The 25502-nt window shown below is 38.3% G+C and overlaps 1 protein-coding gene and 1 pseudogene across 3 annotated transcripts in view; both read right to left on the reverse strand.

Annotated features, from left to right (window-relative positions):
• The window catches only part of PARD3B (par-3 family cell polarity regulator beta), a 1004898-nt gene that overhangs the window by 692820 nt on the left and 286576 nt on the right, over nt 1-25502 (reverse strand). The window lies entirely within an intron of this gene.
• LOC131505864 (U6 spliceosomal RNA) lies at nt 15788-15904 on the reverse strand (annotated as a pseudogene).

Raw genomic sequence — 25502 nt, forward strand, 5'->3', positions numbered from 1 at the left:
TGTATGTATGTATGTATGTATGTATGTATGTATTATTTATGCGATTCAGTTGTCCTTTATACATTTTGGATATTGAGCCCTTATTAGATAGGTGACGTGCAAATATTTTTTCCCATTCCATAGGCTGCTTTTTTATTTTGTTGACTAATAGTTTATTCTAATAAAAATCCACTACAGTCTTATTTCAAGTAAAAACATGCCTAACTATAAATAGGTGTCAGGAAAGAATTAAGACTAGACTTGGAAGAATGGAGACAGACTCAATTTTAGATTACTATATCAGTACAGTCCAAAACCACTGTCCTGTTTTTTATGTTTAACCATTTTTTTCTACATTGGACAGTAACATGTCAATTAGCTAAGTCTAATAAGAATTTAAAGAATTTATATAATTATACACCTAGTTTTACTGCTTTGCCTAAGATCACTGTCACCTCGTATAAAATACTTTTCATTAAAAAAGGCAATTTCTTCAGTCCTTTGATGGGACATAATTAGCTTTTCTGACATATCAAAGTCACCTTGCAACACTAACTCTGAGCTCTAACACTAAAGCCAGGTGTGCTGTTACATGACTTTTTTCTTTACAGTTCCAACAGAACTGTTGATGGATGCCTCTGTAGTTTAATATCTGACAGTAGGTGCAAGTAAATAACATTTTTATTTAAAAAACTATAATACATAGTGATAATGAAGAGCAGAGGCAGCTTTTTCATTTACAACCTGTCTATAAATTTTGGCAGGAAATTGAAACTAATTTAATATGTTCAGTCTGAGGAAGTTACTCAGTTCTAAGAACACACAGCCATAGTTAAATTGATGTAGCCAGAATTATACTCTCTGAAATGAACAAAACAACAATGTAGGGCACCTAAATGATGTTTCCAAACTGAAACATGCTATTTGGCTAGACTTGAGTAAAAACACAGAGTTTTCATATCTGTGGCTTTACTGCAATTATTATCATTACTAAATATATCTTAATCTGCTCCCCATCACCACTTGAAACAATTACTTTTCAGAAATTCATTGTATATGGAGTCCTTATAAAATAGTGCCATCTTTGGCGACATTATTTGGTAAACTGACAGAATGATGAAGTTTACTTTAAATAAGCTCATTACACAAATTTCTATAGTGGAGGATGTTCATTTACATAACGTCTAACTTCAAATTAAGGGCTTTTCAGTCAAGACCTCAGACAATGTAAGGCAGTGGCCCCTACTGGTAAAATTTAATACCTTAACACAATTTAAAATTTAATAAGAATTGAACATGGTGGAAAACCATTCCAAGGAAGCAAGATTCTGAGTGTCTGGAGATCCCCCGGTCTGGAAGGAGGGATCCACGTGAATGTGACAGAACAGCTCTCAGAATAAAGGCAGAGCTAAAGCTTGCAGAAAGAACTGAGAACAAAAAAGAAATAACGATGTATACTCTCTCTTGTGTTTTATGTTAGGTCTACATGTCTGCCGAGGCCAAAAGGAGCATGAGGTATCTACCACTTCCATACTTTTTCACAGTAAACCGAAATCCTTTGGCCCAATCCAACAAGTGTTTAGTCTATACAAACATACAACAAGTCTATACAAGTGTTTAGTCTATACAAACATACCTCCAATTATATGAAGATAACTAGAAAAATTAGATTTGCTTCACAAAGTATGCTTTATAGCCAACTTTAAGAAATATTTGCATTTTTTAAATGTTTATTTATTCATTTTAAGAGAGACAGAGAGAACTGAGCAGGAGAAGGGCAGAGAGAGAGGAAGAGACACAATCTCAAAAGGGTCTGTGCTGTCAGCACAGAGCCCGATGCAGGGCTTGATCCCACGAGCCGTGAGCTCATGACCTGAGCTGAAACCAAGAGGTGGAGGCTTAATCAACTGAGCCACCCAGGCACCCCAAGAAATGTGCATTTAAACTAGAGGTACCGATATATAACTTTGACCACACACATGAACGTCTGGGTTATTACTTTGTGAGACAAAATATGTAAGCCAGACTTGGTGCTTCTGAGGCAAGTACCTTTACTGTATTGTCCTTTTGTTCACCATTCAACTTGCCGATTGAGTCAGGGTGGATATGGCTGTTTCAGAGGCTCAGGCCAATAGCTCTCAACTGGCTCCAACCCTGAGTACAATTCCCTCTTCACCCCAGGTCCTCAGAAAGCTCTAGGAAAGAGTGGAGGAGTGCTTCCAGAAACTGAAGAAAGGCCCTGAAAGGTCTTTGAAGAAATCCTACTCTTAGTCAACTAGTCCCCATGGGCCCCCTAAAGGATTCTCCCATGCACTTGTTTTTCATCCATTCTTCAGCAGGGTCCTTTGTGGCCTATCAACAAACTAATGACATGCTGAAGGATTTTTAGGGTCTTCTTCTTAATCCTGCCTTTAAAATTATGAAAGTCCATTCCCTGTTCTATACACAAAAAGAAAGGATAAACTCTTTAAAATTCAAAATAGATTAAGAACTGCCCTGAGAATAAAATCATCATCTGTGTGTAAATTATCAGATAAAAATGTTACAACACAAATACCGTCTCTCTCACACTGTTTCTCTTTTAAGATCTACCAACCCAAATCTCTCACCATGCAGCTCAAAGTGGCCCCATGGACCGAGAGCATGGGCGTCTGTGAGAATTTGTCAGAAATGCAAAATCTAAACCCTACTCCAGAGCTACCTAGAAAGAATCTGCATCCTTACAGGATCCTTAGGTGATTTGAATGCATTTAAGTTTGAGAGCACTCCACCTGAAGATTTTCACAAGACCACTGCAAAAGAATCTGAAAAGATGAAACTAGGAGGAAATGTGTCCTTCCCTCACACTGCATGTGGACAGACATAAAGCCAACAGAGCCAATTACTAGAACTGTGATGAGGTATAAAATTATAAAACACATTTTAAAATATATAGACTGGGAATGGAGAGTGATTTCTTGTAGGTGCAAAAATTCTTTTGAGGTGATGAAAATATTCTAAAATTAGATTTGGGGGATGTTGCACAACTCTGCAAATATATTGAAAACCACTTAATTATACACTTTAATAGGGTGAACTTTATGGGATATAAGTTTTATCTCAGTAAAAATGTTAAAAACATACATTAATTAAATTTAACATCATAAAAAAGATCAAGTATCATTAACCATAAGGGAAATGTAAATTAAAAACACAAGCCATCACGTTACACCTACTAGAATAGCTAAGGAGGAAAATGAAGAAATCGTAGTATATCCATACAATGGAATATTATTCTGTAATAAAAAGGAACAAAGCACTGATACATGAAATTAAATGGATGAATTTCACAAATGTTGTATGGAATGACAGAAGCCAAGCTCTGAGGAATACAAACTATGGCCTCATTGATAGGATGTTCTAGACCCAAGCTAGGGTGGTAACAATCAGAACAGTGGTTGTCTCTGGGAATGAGGAAAACTGACTGGAAGGAGGCACACAGCAACTTAATGGAATGACAGAAAAGTTCTAATGCTTTATTTGAATGGCAGTTAAACAAGGAATTAAATATGGTAAAAACTCATTGAACTGTTTATATAAAATCTGTGTCTTTTCTTACATATTAATTATACTCTAATTTAATAACAACAAAAAATCTGACCCCACTCCCTACATCCATGTATGAATGGCATGCCCTTAAACACTGGGAAATATGGGCGCCTGGTGGCTCCGTCAGTTAAGCATCCAACTTCAGCTCAGGCCATGATCTCAAGGTTCGTGAGTTTGAGCCCCACATCGGGCTCTCTGCTATCAGCAAAAGAGCCTGCTTCAGATCCTCTGACCCCTCTCTTTCCGCCCCTCCCCCACTCCTGCTTTCTCTCTCTCGAAAATAAACAAACATTAAAAAAAAAAAAAAAAAAAAAAAAAAAAAAAAACCTGGGAAATACAAATGTTGTGACCAGGTCTCCCTTCTCTGCCATGTTGAGTATTATAGTATTCTCTAGGAGCAAACTTTCTACTAATAGTTCTTTATCCTTTTTAATCACCAAAATTTTCTCCTAAATTGATGATTTTTTTTCTAGAATTCTTCACAAGGGTTTAATTCCTGAAACAGAATGTACATATTTCATCTTTTTCTGTATAACTCATTTCAATCATCATGAGCATCAATGAGTCTGTAATACAGGGATATTTTGAGAGGTATTTGTGGTAGAAGCAGCCACTTATTGTCTCTATAACAAGAGCTGCTATGCTCTTAGCTTTATTTCATTTTATTCCTTTGCTATTAACATGCCTCTTCCCAGCATGCCACTGTCAGCTGCCCACCATCTTTTCTTTCTCCTATTTGACTCTAGAAACATAATGTGGACTCAGGCGTGACTTCGGAGGAGAGAGTCTGTGATCAACCTACCCAATATTTCTAGCCATTCTCTCCCACATCACCCTGCCTTTGTCCTTTATTGCCACAATTTTATCGTGTTTTCTGTTTCTAACTTGCTTACGATCTGTCTCCCTTCACAGGCGGAGCTCATCAGTGTCATTTGCCCCATTAAACGTTCAGCCACTGAAGGAGCACCTGGAACAAAACACGTACTTAAGAAAGAGCTGTGGATGGGGGGGGGGGGGGTGGTGTCTGGTGGACAAATGAATAATGAATGGTTGGAGAAAGCACAGACACTAGAATCAGACAACAGAGTAGAACTCCTCCACTTAACTAAGCTGAATGATCTCAGACCGAGGGATCACTACCCCCCACCCCCAGGCTATAGTCTCATTTGTTAAAACGGGACTATGCCTTATCTATGTACCATATACCAGTGCTATGAGCACCGAATGGCCTTTAAGCCTCCCCTAGGGAAAAGCTGATAATGAAGCCCAGACAACCTGTGTGTAAAGAACAAACAAGTAAGTCTTGAGTAAGATCCTACATGAAAAGGATAGGTTTTCTGCAACCCTTTTTATACATGTCTCAGCTGCTCAGGACTTTCAGATATAAGATAATCTACTAAGTAATTTTTATTACTATTTTATAATTATCATTGTTATACCTTTTTGCTATTCATCTAATAGCTTGATAAAATACCCTGAAGAGTGAAGTGTCTATTCAAGCCAAACCAAGAAACACGTCTCTACCTTTCCAGCCTTTAAAAGCTGTTTCAAATAATGGTTACTCCCCTAGATTTGAAAAGCAAATAAGGACAGAAGACAGAAGGAGAATAAAATTTAAGGAGAGGCAATCCCCAGCAGGAGACTTAGGTAAAAGTCTCCAAGTGACTTGCACAACAAAACAAAGCGCAGAGTTCAAACAGGTATTCGATTTCAGCAGTATTTGCCAAATTAAGTAAATGAGAATCATCCACACAATTACCCAAAACTCTGAATAACACAGAGCTACAGCTAATCTAATTAGACAATCATGCAAAAGAATTTATTACAATTAGTTTCTCAAAGTAAGCAGATGACCTTTAACAACTTCTGTCCTAACAGATAGCAAGCAGCAAGACAGTAGTCTGGGCATATTTCTCGGGACTTAAACACGGTGCATAACAAGTTCAGACACTGCCCAGCTGGCCCAACAGAGAGCTGGAAAACAAAACCACCACACGCACGCACAAAAATCGCTTTTGTTTTTCTTCTCCAAAGTGTTTGGTAGGCATGGACAAGGTTCACTGATGAGGCTTTTAAGCCACCCTAAGCACAGAAAAATTCTGAAAGAACACATCTCTAAATTCTAATCAAAACCTTTTAGGCAAAACATATAATCCTTAGTTGTGAAATATTGGCCACATTCTTATATAATGACGTGTACATATGTAGTGCACATTATATCCATAATTCCATCTATCTACACATGCATGTGTATAAAATTTGGCAGAGGGGTCCTGAGACCATTGCCGTATCTTCTGTCCATCATTTTCAATGGCTGGTGACTTTTTCAGAGAATTATACGCTGAAAACAAACAAGTGTATTTTTAATGGCAAAACATTTAATCTGGCTCTTTGACTGTTGAAGGTAGGTATGTCTGTAGCTCGTATGTGTGTTTTTCTTTTAGATCGGGTCTTGGGAGTTTTTATGCATTTAGTTGCTCAGTAATAAATGACAGAGAACTGTGGGCTTACTGTCCATTTTAATGATGGTGTTCTAAATGGCCACCCTTTCTCATCCACGCTTCTTTAAGAGTAAAGGCACAAGAAGGTTTTAAAAGTGGGCACTGGGCACCGACTGTCACAAGTAGACTTGAAGAAGAGCCTCTGGCCTGCTGCTGTACATTTACAGAAGATCTCATAGCTCCATCTAGCTCCAGATGAGGGAATTCAGGGACTACTACAGAAGTATACCCAACAGGACTACCAAAATATAAAAGGGAAATCAAGAATAGTCAAACTGAACCCATTATGTAAGCACTGAGTTTACAAGTGCAGGAAGTTTGTCAATTAACACTGATTAAAAAGAATATTCATCAGTTAATTGACAGTTGATTTTCTAAATAAAGAAATCATTCCTATCATTATTATTTACTTTTTTAGCACTTCATTTAAAAAAAATAGAGCAGATGTGAGAAACGATGAAAACTGAACTTTTTTTTTCCCATGGAAAATGTTCTCCTGTCTCACACATTGTTCTGAGTGCTCTGAATTCTGCCTTGAGATCAGGAAAACAAAGAGGAAGCCACTTCTAAAGTTAAAATCGAAGGATAAATCAGGATATGATGCAGAAATATGACATGATTAGTGGTTTTTTTTAACCAAACAATAGAAACTGTTTTGAGTTGTTTATATCCTACAATAAATCAAAAGGAAATTTACACAAAGCCTCCAAAAAGGGGTTATGTAAAAACATAATTACAACACATGAACAATCTACAAATATCTCTTTAATATGAAAACACTAAAATAAGCAGTAAAATACTAAACAACTGATGAAAATTCAGCTAGGAAAATAACGTTGGGCCTAAAATACCAGGAAGAACATGCACGTGAAACAACATTTATCAAAGTAAATTCAAATCGAATCATACTATATTAAAACATACGGAATTAGAGTCAGTATTTAATATTACGATATTAAACAGCAGCACCACTCCTTAATTATGTACTTTAAACATGATTTCAAACATTTTTAAATGTTTTAATGATGGACAGGCAGTTTCACATTTCTCTAAATATCATTTATTACTAAGGAACTCAAAACAATAAAATCCCTGAAACCAAAACAAATTGGTATTTAACCCAATTTGACTAGACTCCAAATGAAATATTCAAAAGGTGCATAGGAAACAATCTGTGTAGTTCCTTCTTCACTTTAAAAAAAAAACCAATCCTTGGTGTATTATTTTGATTCAGTAGAAGGGCAACCGAATTTCCAAGTTAATTTTATACGGCATTGCATTAAAGCGTATTTGCTTTTCTTGCAAGTCCTTGACATGAGTGCACATCGTCCAGTTTTATTTAGCAAAGTGATCAGATGACCCTCATCAGCTAGGATAGCGATGGCCTCTCATGACTCACACCAAATGGGTCAGTGCTTTCAGGTAAGTTCCTCCAGGAGTTCCTTAACAAGATCATGTAAACACCCATAAATACAGCATGATGGCTCTAATTATGATTTCCAGCCAAAGCTTTTTCACTCTTCTCTAGGCTTCAATTCCATTGACAAGCTACTTAAACTTGGCAGATAAGCAAGAGAAGCATTCTGATATCACTTCTGCTAGTAGTGTCTCTGCTACACGTGGCCCGTCTTTGTGGTTCTAGCCAGCCACTAAACTCTGTCACTCATCTTGCAAATCCATCTCTTTTTGTCTCTGCTCCCACCCAAACTCACACTTTTTCCACCTCAAGCCTGGATTACTGCAATCATTTCCAAATTAGCTTCACTAACCCTCCGGCATTCTCTCAGTTCCACCTAGCACACACGTCCTCGTGGATACTCTTGATATTCCTCGTGACTGACACGTGTTCAACAACATCAAAATGTCCCCACTGTAACCACGTAATGCTCCAACCTGTGAGCCTGGCATTCATGGTTCTCCCGGGGTCCCTTATGATCTCCCAGTCACAGGCCCTATTCTTCAGCCTTGATCCTGTCTCTGCCTGGCTGAACTATATTCCCCACCTGGAATGGCCTTTCCATTTCTGATGACTGGTCAAGACCCTTCCTGTCCTTCAAACTCATTTGAACTCGTATTTCCACAACAACATTTTTCGCGATGGTCCCAGCCGAGCATATGATCTGATTCCTTAAAATCCCCACAGCATTAATCTATATTGCTCCCTTGTTCCCTTAATAAAAATGTATAAATTCCATGATTTGTGCCCATGGCTTCCCTCTCTTCGCTGGAATACAAACACTTCAAGATAGGAGTCCGAGCTCTATCAGTGACACCATCCCCCTGACTCACTCAGAGGTAGTTAAAGCAATGAGAAATCCCTAGGCTCGGGATACAAACAGGTCATATGACATTCACTTTCCCAACCTAGGAGGTGAAGACACAGCTACCAAACTCCTTGCTTGTTGTAAGGATTAAACCCCCCAGCCCAAGCTAGAACTTCACTGCGTATCAGCCACTCTTCTTGCCTGCAATGCCAAAATCTAACAAGCAGTGCACATATTTGGTGAGTACCCTAGAAACATTCAAATTAATTAATATCATTTTCTAACTTCAGCCAGGGATATTCTGAATTACAGTTACAGTAAGAGGTATTTTGGTAGTTATCCAATTAATTGTCATGCTTAGCACTTTACTTGGCTTGGAGCCTGCCGGCATATTTAAGTTTACCTCTTGCTTCTCAATCTAAGGGGACTTTCTCTGCCACTCTGGCGAAAGTGCTCGCTTTGAGGGCCTTGGAAAAGAGCCAGAGAAAGAGGCTTTGCGTGGAAAGCAAAGACCTCATTTTACCAGTGCACCCAGGTGGGTGTGGGGACTACGGGGAAGGCTAAACCAGGGGCGTCTGCCTCCACGGCCATGTTTGGTGTGGCCCTGACAGAAAACACCATACCCAGCGATGGCCAAAAGGATGGCCAACAGGGAATTGACTGGATATCATTCATCTATAGCCATTATGCAGAAAGGGGCATTTTGATATTTAAGTATAAACAAACATTAAGAATACTACATGTGTATCTTTAAAACATAACTCCAAAACACTTGAGAAGTAAGGGGAAGAAACACAAAGAAGGAAAAGGTAGAAGTAAGATTGAAAACCCAGATCGTTTTCTCTAACCATTTCCAGCATTCTTTGATCCTGGGGGAACAAAAAATGTTAATCGCCTCCATGTCTCAGTCCAATGTTACAAGACTGGATAAAAAGAATCGCAGCCAACAAAAACTGTCTACGTTAAAAAGAAAATCTCATACTGCATCAAAGAAGTCATCAGAACATTTTGTTTTCTTAGGTTTCTAGGTATTCCTAAATGTAGGCTCTCTAAAGACAAATTCAGTCGTAAGGCTCCAATTTTATCTCTGGCAAAAAATAGAGATCACCTAGGGACTAATAAGCTAAACATTTCTTTTCTACATGAAGTAGGTTTAAAAGAATCTTTATCTTCGAAAGATCAGAAGCACAGTCCTCCCTACAATTCAGCATTTGTCAAAGTTTGGTTATGAACCACCTACATCACAATATCCTGGAGTGGGGTAGGGGGAGCAAATAAACACTCCTGGACCCACCCCAGAATTTTAAAATGAGAATCTTTTAACGTTTTCCCCAAGTGGGTTTCCACACATAAGTTTCAAAAACATTAAAATTAACCACAGAGACTAAAAAGACTTATCTCTAACGGTGGTGTAGAGTCCACACAAATCATATCACATAATTCCTCTTTGCTTTCACTAATGACATTTCATCAGTGTAAAAAAAAAAAAAAAGTAGTTGCTAGCAGCAACAGTCAGTAAATGGAAAAAAAAAAATATCACATCAGCAGCCTAAAAATTATGTATCACAGTGGTCAGATACAGACAGTATCTCATTTTACCTGTCTAGTGGTGATTTTCATATTTTGTAGATTGGTCGATCGATAGATACATAGTCTGATCCCCTGTTGAAGTATTTTATTTTGTTTTGTTGTTGTTGGCTTTTAAAAACTAACTAGCAACCAGCAGTCACATCCTCTTTCCATTTAGTCATCAATTGCGTGGGACCTCCACCATAAATACAGTCTGAACAGATCACCCCAACTCAACACCTGAGCCACTGTCACTCATCCCAACTCAACAGATGAAGAAGCTCTAAATTATCAAATTAGCACACTCCATTCACAACCTGTCTGAATCCAAGTACCTGTAATAAATTAATATTAATATAAAATTCAGGCAAAGCAAAACCCCTCCCAGGAGGTTGTTAAAGTAAAAGAACTTGATCAGGGAAGTTTGAAGGAAAACTCAGAAACTCTCAGGGCTTCAGAGTCCTCCTAATCTGAAACATTGGTTTGGGGGGTGGAGACCGGATAATTTTTAAAGGTTTTCTAGATTTAGAATACTATGAATAAAGCATGACTGTGCACAATTTTTAAAACTTTTTAACATTTATTTATTTTTGAGAGACAGAGCATGAGCAGAGACAGAGGGAGACATAGAATCCAAAACAGGCTCCAGGTTCTGAGCTGTCAGCACAGAGCCCGATGTAGGGCTCAAACTCACGAACCACGAGATCATGACTTGAGCTGAAGTCAGAAGCTTAACCGACTAAGCCACCCAGTTTCCCTGACTGTAGAAAGATTTTAAACCATATATAATTTTCCATCATTCTACCACAGTGTCAGACTGTGTGTAAATTATGTAATCCCTGTAATTCTCAACCCCACCATTTACAAAATGAAGATAATAATGACACTAATATTAACCTAGTAAAATTATCGTTAAGGTTAAATGATATAAAGCTCTTAAAGCACTGAGCACTATTTTGGCTCGCTGTAAATTCTCAAGAAATAATATTACTTATGTATAGTGTGATTTAAACTTTTCCCAACAAAATATGTCAGACTGACTGATAGTTAAGCACAGTACCTTGACATTTGTAGAGCCCAGTTGGGCCAAGTAATTCACCTGCGTAGGGACCCAAGTGAAGTCGTTCATATAAGCCTATCACCACTCGAGATGGGGGCAATGCGTGATAGTTTTCACAATGTTCATGCTTTAACCAAAACACCACTTCCAATGTTTCTCTCCGTGAGAGCTCATTCCTTCCAGCCCAATTCCATCTCCACATGACACATTCCACATGCACACCTTGCCAGTCCAAGATGCCCCTTCTCTCATTTGTGTTTGATATAGTGTCTACATCGGTCAGTTTCAACATCTCAAACGCTTCCAGCTTGCCTCATATACCGTTAAAGGTCAATAAAGCAGTGGTGGGATTTTCTTTTCTTTTTTTTCCCCCTAACAACCAAATAACGCCCACTCCTAACAGACAAATATCTGCTAAATATATCCCTGGAAACTGAAAGAAGCTATGTGAAATGAAGTGGCAAACATATAAAATGGTCAGGGATTTCTCTTTCATTACTGTTATCAAATTTCAAAATTAAAAAGTCAACAGGGGTATAATATTTATTCAGGGGACACAAAGCACACGGAACAATGCTCAAAGGTGCATTTTAAAGACCTTCAAACACGTTAAGGGAGCCAAAGTTATAAGATAATAAAAATACTATTACAGCCCATTAAGCATGTTGTAATGGTGCTTAGGGATGATGCAGTCATGTTTTGCAAAAAGTTATTTTCACCCATCTCCCTGAGAGGAAATTCAATGCAATCCAGATATTCTTAGGAAGATACACAAATATTTCTAGATAATACAGAAATGTACTTCATCACCATTGCAGACCTCAGACACTAATTTGAGTGTTCAGGATGTGCAGAAGTATAATAAACCAGAAAGGAGGATCAAATCGAAAAGTTGTTTTTTAATGCTTAAATTACTCTGATTTGTCAGGGTTAAAAATTCAAAATCAGTTAGGTCAAAGGTTCAGGCTTTCAATATTTTGCATATGTTGTTTCTAAAAAACAAACGGGTGCTTTACACATCGTGGGGCAACGCTGTCTTGACGAGGGCAAACTTTTTTATGAAATGATACTTCAAGTGACCACACTCTTGAAATGACTCTTCATAAGGCGATTTTCAATTTTTTTAACCTATATACAACTCAGTAGAGAACATAGTCTAACCGCTATACTATTAATAATTGCTGTTGATTCTATTATTTTTTTTCATTGCTCCATTTCTGGCATCTAGAATAGGGCCAGGGCCTATTAAATAGGTGATCAATAAATGTGTTTGGAATGTATGTATTAATTATTGAATGACTATCCATATATTTATGCATGGATGATGATTTATATGAATCTGTATACACATACACAGATGGTTTTGGAAATTTAACAAAGGGAAGAGAAGAGAGCTCAGCCGTAAGCACCAACTTTGTGCCCAGCTCTTACTGTTTCACTTACATAGTTTCACTTAACCCTCACAATGACTCATAACCAAAGCTCACAGAGAATAAGCAATCAGAACCTACAGCAGTCAGAGTCCTACAGCTAAAACCATGGCAGAAATAAACTGGTGGGATTCCCTAGAACTATCGAACGGCCAGCACTCCCATCATGCTGACATCTCGACAGTCATTCTTTCTCCCCTGGCTAGAAGTAATGGCACATCAATTAAGAGCAAAAAAAAAATCACATAGCAAACTCCTAAAAATATCGGGCATCTGGAAGAACCTCTGTGCTACACAGGACATCGTGAATGAACTGGTACGAGCCCTCCCTAAAGGTACATGATGGCAATGAGTAGGGGGCATGGTCGATAGAAAGGTTATCTCTGGCCACAAGCAGGATCTGTCTAGAAAGCAAGGGCTTCTCGCTCATCAAGAGAGCCACGGCCATTTAATTGTCACCATAACCAAGGTTCAAAGATTAAGCTGCAAGAGTGTGGGGTCACACTGCTTATAATGTTGGAACTAGAGTCCCTGTATCTTTTTGACTCTCACTACTCTAACATACTAATATTAGGATTTAGTCTTCTGCCAATATCAGCATTTCTCAATCAGTGGCAATTTCTGCTACCACTTTTATTATTATTATTATTATTATTATTATTATTATTATTAACATATTAAGAGAGTGCTACTGGCATCTAGTGGGTAGATCCCAGGAATCTGCCAAACATCATACGATGCACAGGCCAGCTCCTCCAACATGAAGCACTATCTGGCCCAAGACATCAACCGTGTCAAGACTGAGAAATCTTGATCTATATCAATATACAAAGCACCCACTTAATTCACTCACCTATATACTTGGGTGTCTACTATGTGCCATAGACTGTTCTAAGCACCAGGGATGTGGTAATAAGCAAATCAGACAATGTCCCTTGTCTGAGAGTTTACATTTAAAACTGGGGGTAGACCTTAAGGATGGACACACAAGGGTGACTTTGGAACACACTATAGTAATCCAGGGAACAGATGATTGTGACTTCCAGATACAGAAAAGCTGAGGTACAAAAGTAGAGCAGGAAGCAGTCTATTTGCTATCAAAAGATTTCCCCAGTGAAGCACTATCAAAATGAAAAAAGCGCCCCATGGAAAATCAAACCACAGATGACAGCTTAAATGAAAATAACCCACTTAAAATTTCTTTTGAACTGTAAACAGTTAGGATTGGCAAAGTTTGTAATAATGACGCCCTCATTCAAATCCGATTTTTACAAAACTCAACTCTACTTTGCTCCTGTAGTAGATGTGTTCTGGAAAGGTTTTTCTTAATGTGACCATCTGTACATGTGGGAAAAGCCAGTGACTGATTTGGGAATTCTCTCTTCTGTCACAAGCTAAAAAGTTCTCTTTGAGGCACCACAAATTTCGCGTATGTCGACACCATACTTATCCGGGTGTACCTTTCTACACCTCCTGCCAAAAGGCCACCTCCAACTTACAAATGGGTTGCCTTACAAGAGTTCATTTGCCAACTAGTTACTTGGAACCCAGAATATATATTCCCAGAGAAACAAGATTTTGTTGTAAATAGTGGTTAGATTCCTTAGCCAGGAAACAAAAAATCTGTCTAATTCACACGGTATCAGTATGAAAACAGTGAAGCTAACAGCAGTTTTAAGCCTTGCTTCTATGAGACAACAGATTGAAATTCCAATTCCTAATGCTTAATGATTAACTATGAGAATGAGGCAGGTGAGGAGCTCTCCCACACCCTGATGTCTGCCTGACTTATAAAAGCAGGGGTTGTAGTGGTCTCAAGCCATGCGGGAGGAGAGATTAGAATCTTTACCAGTGATAGGAAGTGATGGATGGATGGATGGATTCTCAAATGAAAATTGAAGTCCTGGGAGTCAGGTTATGGCTAGAAATGTTTACATTAATTCAGTCAACAAATATCTGGCTAGATATTTGGAGATGCAGGGATGAATAAGGCAGCCTCCATGTCTCTCATCCCAGAATGCAAAGCCATAAAATGCATCACACTGGTAGAGGAAGTGAGTGATAGATGGGGAAAAGGGATGACCTATAGGTGGGACTCTAGTACAAAAATGATGAGAATGTCCCAGTGAGAGCTTCCTCTTGCAGAAGGACAAGAACAAGAATCATGAGGGGCGCCCGGATGGCTCAGATCCGACTTGAGCTCAGGTCATGATCTCACAGTTCGTGAGTTCGAACCCTGTGTCGGGTGCTGTGCTGACAAGCTTGGAGCCTGGAGCCTGCTTTAGATTCTGTGTCTCCCTTTCTCTCTGCCCCATCCCTGCTTGCGCTCTGACTCTCTCTCTCTCTCTCTCTCAAAAGTGAATAAACGTTAAAAACAAATTAAAAAAAAAAAAGAACAAGAATCATGAATTTAACTAGAAATCAGTCTTTGATACAGTTAAAACCGTACAGATTCATCTGGCTGAATAAACTCTCTTATTTCACAGAAAAAAAAGTGACATTGAAATGCAAGAGTCTACTTGTAAATTTGGAATAAGATCCCAAATGCTTGATAATCAAACCTCTATTAGTGTATGCTTTCTGGATCTTACTTTCCTTTTTCGTGGCTTCCAGATAAATCAATACCAATCCTTCCTCTTTTCTAGAAGTTGGACCCTGGAGTGGCAAGGCAAGCTTGAGTGATTAAGTAAGAGAGGACATTAAAAGCCAACACCTTTATTTTATAAGTGAAAAAACAGAGATCTAGGGAGATTAAGTAATGTGACCGACCTAAGACTAAGGTAGAATGAGGGCTGCCTGGCTTGTGTGACCCAGCAGTTTCCATTACAGTACCACCACTCCCACTATCATTATCATAATGAGGAAGACAAGGAAGAAATAATACCTCTGGGAGTAGATACTATACGTAGACTAGAAAGGCATAGTCCTCTAAGCAAAGGTTCTATTTTATTTTATTTTTACGAGAGAGAGAGAAAGAGAGAGCATGTACCCAAGTGAGGGAAGGGCAGAGGGAGAGACAGAGAATCCCAAGCAGGCTCCACACTCAACACAGAGCCTGACAATAGGGCTCAATTCCATGACTGCAAGATCATGACCTGAGCCAAAATCAAGAGTCGAGATGTTCAACCGACTGAGCCACCCTGGCACCCCTAAACAAAGATTTTAAACATAATTTCCAACTTATGAAAAATACTGGCTAAAAGTCATAACTTTAACTCTCTTTGAGGTAAGTATGAAATCAAAATTTTTAAATCAGAAGATTTTCTAGAAAACGTATTTTTGCCCAGAAGTGCTCCCCCCCCCCAAAAAAAAAAAAAAAAACTTGACTGTATTTTGGAAAATTTTCTTTTAAATGTCTTAATTGTGGTCTATTGAAATACATGTTTTCCCCATTGGAAAAAATTTTTGTAAATCTGGAAGCTTCGCAAATCTGTGTGTCATCCGTGCGCGGGGGCCACACTAATCCCTGTATCGTTCGAAGTTTTCAGAATATGTGCTGCTGGAAGCAAGCACTCCCTTGAATTGTTGAAGACATCATTTCACCCTTCAGTTACTGAGGAGTTCTTATGGGTGCTCCCTCATGCTAAACTATCTCTGTGCCTTCATACCCTCCTACTTCGGCATGTTGCCTTCTGTTCCGATCAGGGCTTCTAGCATTCTGACAGAAATCAGATCACAAAGACTGACAGAATACAGGGGAAGGCAAGAATCCAAAATCTCTAAGAGAAGGCTTCTCAAAAGTTAAATAATCATTATGACGGCAATTTTGGTGGCTCACAGGCATCTTGGGTGACATCATTTTGAATATATCTTACTGATCTCTTTTGATCTCAGTTCAGTGGCATTTTCAATTACATCTAGAATCTTGGCAGTTCTCTGAATAATTGAGAGACTAACAGTTTAAACTTCAGTGAGCTAGGGAGATATAATTATTAGGAATGCATATGGAATTGGCTTTTCTATTTCTGGTAATGTGTTTCCATTTTATTTGATTTTAAACATTCCTAAGTATTTTTTTTTTTAATTTTTTTTTCAACGTTTTTTATTTATTTTTGGGACAGAGAGAGACAGAGCATGAACAGGGGAGGTGCAGAGAGAGGGAGACACAGAATCGGAAACAGGCTCCAGGCTCCGAGCCATCAGCCCAGAGCCCGACGCGGGGCTCGAACCCACGGACCGCGAGATCGTGACCTGGCTGAAGTCGGACGCTTAACCGACTGCGCCACCCAGGCGCCCCCATTCCTAAGTATTTTTAATGCTGTTCTTGATATATGTAAATAATTATTTTAGAGTAAGAGTTATATATTTCAGTTTAAAGTACTGCTTACACATAAAAGGTATTAGGTAAAAGTTATCTAAGTTAATTAATTCTGGAAACACGATATCTAACAATAGGTACATGAGGGAGACGAGGTAGCAAGAAGTGAAAGAGCTACAAATGAAAAGTTGGAGCAGCCCCAACGAAATCATTAGGAACTAAATGACTGTTTGTTACGGTGGCTTCAGAGGCTCCAGGAAACAAATGGGATACATGTGATAATGACCAGAACCCCCAAAGTAATTCAGAGACACAATTCTACACACCTTTTGCTGGTAAAGCTCTAAGCCCATATGTCATGTTAGCCAAACATGACTTCACCACACACGATTTTAGCATCCAAACACGGCTTAAGGGCTCCTTAAATTGACAATCAAGAACCACTCCTAATCCCTACCACATGAAACTACAATCTTACCACCTAATATAAAGTTTTGAAGACGTATCTTTTCGGTAATAAAAACCGAATGTGTGTGCCCAAATATTCAGTGAGCAGAGCTGGTTTCGATGATCTCTAAAGGGCTCTTCCATACGAAACTAGGTTCAGATCACACCAGAGGGAGCACATTTTATGAAACTTAATAACGTCTCTTCACTTTTCTTGTAGCTAACAATCGAATATCTTTTATCAGTCTCCACTCTGCCAAAACCTTTTCTGTACACGAGCTGGCAACATGGAGAAGTTGTCTTGTTCTTTCTTTCCAACTCTTAGCATCGGTAGCCAAAAGTGTCTTTGTTGCTCAAATAGTCCATGCCATCTGCCAGCAGCTTCTCCAGCCTGTGGTACCATCTGCCAGGCACCCTGCTTCTGTGCCCAGGCCATGTTGCCTCTGTGCTATTTCAAATGGTTCTTTCACCGAGAGAGAGAGAGAGAGAGAGAGAGGGAGAAAGAGAGAACCAGCACCTTTTGATTCTATCCACTTTTGGTAATCATCCCAAACATTGTTCTCTAACCCACCGGTTCTCAAGAGGACAAAAAACTCAACAATTTGAACAGGAACAATTTCCTTTGATTTTTTTTTTTTTCTCCTTCCCTGTCGGGATAAAGAATTAGACAGCTACAGTAGATTAACACAATCAGTCATTAATATAACAAGTGTTTATGGCTACGTTCCCTTTTTGTTTTTATAAGGTATTCTTAATGAATTATTCTTTGGAAAAAGAAGCAAAGAGGGGAAAACAATCCTTATTCCTACGGTTAATCCTGATTACTTTAAAAACAACTTCTGGTGGAAATTAATAATTCAGTTGAATGTTATTAACAGTATAATGTTAACTTTATGCTGCACTGCACTGTTCTTCCTTCTAATCTACTTAAAATTCCTGACTTTAAAGTAGAAACAACAAGGGCTGCATAACAGTCTCTTATGGAGGTTAAGCCTAAAGAGTTCGATTAATATTCTCCCTAAGGCCACCAGGAAATTCCTTAAAGCAAGAGAGTTTCAGGCTTTGCTGTGGATTATGCTGAAGAGATTTTCTTTCTAGCTTTGTAGCTACTGGGAATTTATCTAATGTCTCCATCACTGCTCAGGCTTCAGAAGAAGGTCCTTTTTGTTCCCAATCACTCATCAGAATCCCAGGATAACTCAACAACCATGAAATTTGGAAAGTTCGCTATTCCTGTACCAAAATTAAATTAGCATTTAAGTGAATGTCAGGAATCAAGTTCACTCATAAGAAATTATATCATTCTACCCAAATGTCAGAAAATACACATATTTTAAGCCACAACATCTGAGGTTTCTCCATCTGTACAGATGGTAATGTTCTTCTCTGTAGGCATGTCTGATCTTTACAAATGGTGGAGGACACTCTTATTGTATTAACCTTCACATTTCTTTTAAATCTTTTAGATTTGTAAACCACAGACCTTGATGTTGAGGCATATGGCTATTCGCATCAGTTTCTAAAAATAACATGCTTTCCACCCCTAAAATGTGTGTAATTACAAAACTCTAGCTTTGATTTCCAAAATTTCTATTCATAATAAAACGATATATATTTCTTAGAGTTGAATACTATTATCTCTCAGTAAAACTTCACATTATTTATCATTATTCTACTTCAAGAAGAAAAAAATAAAATAGCTCTTAAATTTTGCTTTTAATTTACACAACCACTTTTTGCCTTAAAGCATATTATTTTTAACAAAATTTCTACAGAAATGGCATTTACTTCACATTTAAGATTTTATATCCCAATTTCACTAAAATATGGGAATGGAGAAAGTTCCTCAAGGCTTTCAGTTTTCCTCAAATACTAAAATCATGTAGAGTATCAGAAACATGGGAATGATACATAATTTTGTTAGAGTTAAAAGCCATAAATATTCTAAAACAGAAGAATGTTTTCATAAATTCTAATTGAGATAAAATCAAATGTATTTTCTTAATTTTTTCCTTTTTTTAACATTTGTTTATATTGGAGAGAGACAGACAGAGACAGAGCATGAGCATGAGCAGGGGAGGGGCAGAGAGAGACACTAAGACAGATTCTGAAGCAGGCTCCTGGCTCTGAGCTGTCAGCACAGAGCCCAGTGCAGGGGTCAAACTCACAAGCCGTGAGATCATGACCTGAGCTAAAGTCAGATGCCCAACCTGAGCTAAAGTCAGAGCCACCCAGGTGCCCCAAAATAAATGTATTTTAAATCACAGTGATTCTGATACTTGAAAAACATTGTACACGATGAAAATTAAAAGGTTAACATGATGGCCTTAATACATTTGTTAAAATTATTGGTCAAATAGTTTCCATAAGTTTAAACTTATTAATATACTATTAGATCCATTGGGAAGCTAATACAAAGTTAGAAGCTACAAACACAGATGAACTCTGTGGGGGTTAGGTTGAAACACAAATGTAAGATAGCAAGTGTTCAAAACCTACTCTCATCTCCTCAAATGATCAAGGATCTTTAGGGAAATACATTTGCTGCTTCCTTCTCTCTCGGGGTGAACTCTTTTGCAAGCAGGACGACCCATAAAGGTACTGAGTGTGGAAAAACTGATACAAACGGTTTTGTATCAAGAATAAGAGTTATTTTCTGATGAGGAGGCTCTTCCCTAAAATGCATGGTACAAAGTCATGAACTGATGAAGAAGGCTGTGCCTTCATGAAGCTTGTCAATAATATTAGCCGAAGAAATTTGGGGAAAAAAAGATGCTGAAAGCTCATTAGGGAAGTGATATGTAGCATTGGAAGAGTGATAGAAAAATAGATAATGTTTGGAGTTTTGCTGCCAGGTTAGCAATGACTGATGAGTGGTGGATTTCTTTCTTTCTTTCCTTCTTTCTTTTTTTTTTTTTTTAAATTCAAAGAGGGGAGGCCAGAAAGAAGAAAATCATTCAAAGTCATCTAATTATACCACCATGGACATCACACAACTATACACAACTATACACACACACACACCTGACCTGAAATCTTAGAAGTTTATATACCTTTATGATAAAGAGACTACTATTCCCTTTTTTTCTAATATTCACCCATTTGAACAGAATGAAAGAATATCTTTTGTTTAGGAGACATTTGGCCCAATATCCCAAAGACATCAGCCACTCTGAAAGCTACTGAATGTTCGCTGTATGTCTTTCACAATGGAATGCTCACCCAAGTTCACTTTCCACAGATCCTTGGTGGACAACAATGTGACCATTACTGTTCTCTATTTTCTGCTTCACTGTCACTCAGCAGACCATCTAGACTATCTTGCTTACCTTACCTCCTCCTCCTTTCAAATTAGATTCCATTTCTTTGAGATATTCTTCTTTAAATGTGCACTCTTGGTTTAGATCATTCTCATCACTTCTACTTCACCTGTCCATTTTCCTTACTACATTAAAAAAATGTTGCCATAAAAAAAGTATTAAGAAAAATCCCCCCGAGGTCTGCCTGAACCGCACTACTTTGATGCAGACCAGGAAAAGATCTGGCTCCTCACATCTTTGTTCCAATTTACTCAACCTTCAGTTTCTGGGCCCCCAACGTCTTGTGCTTCTATTGTTTTCTAGCCTCATCTTACATCACTGTTTCTCTTGTGTACTTTACTCCACTGTTAGTTTCTTTATGTTCCTTCCAAGCTCTGTTTGTTCCACCTCAGATCCGCATATACTCCCCTCACTTGATCTAGAACGTTCTACCCGTTGCTCTTCTATCGCGGCCTCCATCGCTTCCTTGAAGTCTCATGCATAATACCCCTTCCTCTAAAACGTTTGTTTGACCTCTGCCTACATTTAAGTAAAACTTCTCTATCATCAGTTTCTCAAATCCTTTACTTCCTAGTTAGCATTTACCACAACCTATAATTACATATTTATTCGTGCAATGATTTATTAAAATGTGTTTCTCCCTCTAGACTGAGGCCCATGTGGGTAAAGATCATATTTGTTGTGTTCAGTATTATCTCCTCAGCTTCTAGTACCATGCTCGCTGCATAAAGAATGCTCAGTTCATATTTGTGGCTCTTTTCGTTTGTTTTTCTCCAAAGTTCGTTCATTATTCACTTAATTATTTGTTACAGTTGTTAGCTTGTTGTTTAGTTTGCTGGGCTTGTGAGTTGGATTTATTCTGTGTAATACAAGCCCGGCACAGAATGAAGCCTGAACGATGACTGCAGTTTGCTGAACCCTGGGTCCCATGTGCCCCAACCCTGCCTACCAACCTGTCCCAGCTCTTTCACGCATCCAGGCTTCATCCAGCCAACGCTAAATTGTTATTCCCGACCCTGCTCAAGAGTGACATCCACCAAGACAACTTCCCGGACTCCCCAAGCTGACTGAGATGCCCTTGTTGTGATTCGAAAATTCCCTCTCTATTTCAACATTCTGGAGGGTTGCTCACATGGTCCTACAGTCAAGAACTTATCCAACTTATCCAACATAGACTCTTAAAATTAGGAAACATATGTTATTCAGATTGCATCTAGCACATAGCAATACTTCATGTAATTTGATAAAGGACTGGATACTTATGTTGTTAACGGGGGGGGGGGGGGGGGAGGGAAGAAAGGTGGTTACAAAGTAAACGTAACACCAAAAATAATGCCAAAGGGCAAAAGGGTAACCCTTTCTAGCAAACTCCTGCATATTTTGATATTCCAATAATCCAAAGAACTCTAAGACATTAATATTTGGTAGGAATTAAGTAAAAAATAGCATTCAGTGACTCAGTACTGGAAAGAATTTCATCATGTTAACTTTCATTAAGACATCAAACCAGATCATGGTGGGTTCCTCTTTATTATATATTTTATTAGTGACAACAATATTCAAGAGTCCCCTTTCCATCTCAAAGAAATTTTAGCTAAGTTAGTGAGTCTTTAAAACTTAAATTATAATTAAGAAACAAGACACTGTGGAGCATTGCATTTCTGCAGAATTATTGCCTGTCTCCAGCACATTAAGACCACAACCAGAGGCACACTGCCTTAGCCTCTTGGGAAATACACTAATCCTCTGAAATCCGTTGCTTTAAAGCACTTGTTGTATATATGAATCTTTTCCACTCTTTAAATCTCAACTCTGATAAAATTTTTGCTTAATGTTTATCACAATGTTCCAAATTGTATGTAGAAAAAGTAGGACTATGTTCTTTTTCAATATGGACATATAAAATGTTGAACAAAAGGCAATACACAAGCATATGCTTTATTATAAAATTACCTTTATGTATTATCATAGGAAGTTGTAATAAGCCTTAACTAGCTTACTATACTTATATACTTACTATATAATATTTTGCATAATTGCAATTATGAAAATTAAAGAGCACAGCACTCCACTGGAATTTAAAAGAGCAATAATCTAAAACACGGTAAAGAAAACAACCCCCCAAAATGGCGGCTTTTGCCAAGCAAAACTTGTTACAAGAACCTAGAAAGAATAAAACCTCTCCTGACTGTGTTAAAGGCCAGCCACATATAAAACACTATTGTCATTTTACTTCCTAATACCTCTCTTTATATCATGCTGTAGGAGTTGTATTGATTTCATACTCACACTGTTTCACCCATCAAAACCATCTATAAAAAAAAGATAGTTCAAAAGTGTGGTCTTTGTATTTTTGTTGAGATCATTATCGTGGCCAGTTGATAATGAGCCTTCAAATGCAATGTGTCCATTTATTAACAATGACAGAACTAAGCTTTCTAATCTGTGTAACCTGTGTAAAATACTTAAGTGCAATTTCAAATACAATTTGATAGAGAAATTGATAACTATCAAGGAATTGTGGGGTTTTTTTTTAAACTTATTTATTTTGAGAGATTGAGAGCAAGCACGGCAGGGGCAGAGAGGGAGGGAGAGAGAGAATCCCAGGCAGACTCTGTGCTGACAGCCCCGATGTGGGGCTCGAACTCATGAACTGTGAGATCATGTCCTGAGCCATGAGTTGGACGCTTAACCAACTGAGCAACCCAGGTGCCCCAGGAATCATGTTTTAAAGTTAATGCTAAAATAAATATTTGTATAACATTTTTTTAAATTCAGACTCTAGCTTTGTATAATGTTTGTTTGCCACTCATGCTAACAAGAGGTTAAATTCTATTTTATTGTATCTTTACAATGTTCTATTATTCTCCCAATGATCTGTTGTTTCCGAAGCCCTGGGGAAAGCCACCTGACTGAGCAGGGAGTGGGGGAAGGTGACTACTCTTGCCACACTCCTCCAGAGCTTACAAATAGCAAAATCACATGGGCAGGCAGATTTTCAATATTTCCTGTTCTTATTCACCAGTCATTGCCGGTGAGTGTAAAAGAAAAGCAGAAAGGGAAGGAAGGATGTGTCTCACCAAGATGGCTAAATGGAAAAGAATGCAACACACTGGTATAAACTAGAGTAAGTCACTATGCTTCATATTCCAATGGCCTTGATCACTGACATTCCATTTGGGAATTCTGTATCACTCTGGTTGTTCTGACCTTTAGGGGCACTTTCCCAGATCTAAGGAAAACTCCTACCAGAAAAATAAGTACACTCTAGTAAAAATGCAAGCCTAATAAACTCTTCAGGGCAGGAGGGAGAAGACCACAGTACTTTTGCACTTACTTCTCTGACTTCACCAGATGGTAACAATAGGATTCCTGGAACTGCACTCAGTGCAATTTGCCAGACAGTCATAATGATCGAGCTACCAATACAAAGACAGCATCTACCACGTGTGGAGTACTGTGAGACATTATGCAAAACATACAAGACACATTAACCACAGTCCTTGCCTTGGCTCACAAAGTATGAAAACTCATAGTGGAGTCTGGTACATCAGCATTTGGTCAGCAGTCATTTAGATGATGAAGATAAAGAGTAACGCACCAAAAGTTGAGAGTCAGGGACACCTCCCAGCACCGCCTACTGGAATTAAGCAAATACAATGCGCTCATGACATACACTTAAGTCAGCAACTTTCTGTTGAACCAGGATCACCAAACGCAGCAACTTCCTCAGCCTTTTGCATGCTTTCACCACATCCACCTCATTAATCGTATACACATCTACATAGTTTGACTGATTAAGGCTGTTGACGCAGGTCCAGCTCTCAAAAGCTTATGAGTCCCAGTTACAATAAAATGAAAATCTCGGCTGTGCCAGAAAGGTTTCCTTTCTGCAAAACATCAAGGGGACACAATGGCTTCAATTACTTCTTTTCTACCGGAAGAACGAATTCAACGATGACAGGTCCTTCCCATTTATATTTGTTGAGTAGGAAAATCAAGAGAAAGAACAACAAAAAGGTATAACAGACCACCAAATTTCACATCAAATACTGTTTTCAGTGTGAGATGAAACGTAAATTAAGCTTCAACTAGCAAATCTGCAAACACTGGAGTTTGGCCAAAGCAAGCCGCTCAAGTTGTTGAGGCTGACCGACGACCATTTGACAGCTAGACGAACGTGTGCCAGCTCAGAAGGAGTGCTGCGTGTGTACGTGTGGGCATATGCATAGTTACGTGTGCACATAGGATACTAGATGTCATTAGTTATTAGAAAGGTAAATAACATTTCATTCTTTACGTACTCATTTTCCATCTCTCCATTAGCAGAAACCGTAACTACTTTGAGAAACACTAAAGGATAATTTACTTATCTCCTATAAAAGAATATACTCTTTTAACTCCAGCTTTTAAGGATTACAGAGGCCAGCAAGAAAAATATTCCAATGCTAACTTAAATATAGATCCCAGCCATAAGTAAGTATATACTATCAGGAATAAGAAAAAAATAGGGTTTTGAAAAACTTTTTTCCTTTAAGGTTGTCCCATTCTTACAAATGCTAAGTAAGGTGTCATTAATCAATCATTAATCCAATGTTCATAAAGCCCTAATAGGTAGAAATACAGTCTTTTAAAATTCTTTAAATTACTGTTTGGGTATGATAAGATTGTACTAAGATTTAAATGTCATGGAAGGCTTAGAAGGTAGATGAGAAACATGTCAGCACTTCAGTGTTCTGCATAGGCCAACATGCTTCTCACAATGGTTGGGATTCAGCACCTCCAACTGCGCTCATCTAAAAGGTAGCAGGAAGGTCGGGTGCAGCCTAGTCACATGCTGAGACAGCAAAGCAGGGTGGCCAAGTTGAGAAGTCGTAATTATAAATACACTTACCAAAAGAATTTCTGTAAGAATATACACACAGTCATTTATGAATTTAGAAATAATCCTAATTCTCAGGAGGCTCTGGGTGTCCTATATGTCCTACAGAGTATTCATTTTTCTATCTACTTGAAAAATGACAGCTTTCTAATTATTCTGTCAAGATTAATAGACCCCAAATTTGACTCTTAAATCTCAGTGGAT

This window comes from Neofelis nebulosa, chromosome 2 (genome assembly GCF_028018385.1).
Source record: "Neofelis nebulosa isolate mNeoNeb1 chromosome 2, mNeoNeb1.pri, whole genome shotgun sequence".
NCBI lineage: Eukaryota > Metazoa > Chordata > Mammalia > Carnivora > Felidae > Neofelis > Neofelis nebulosa.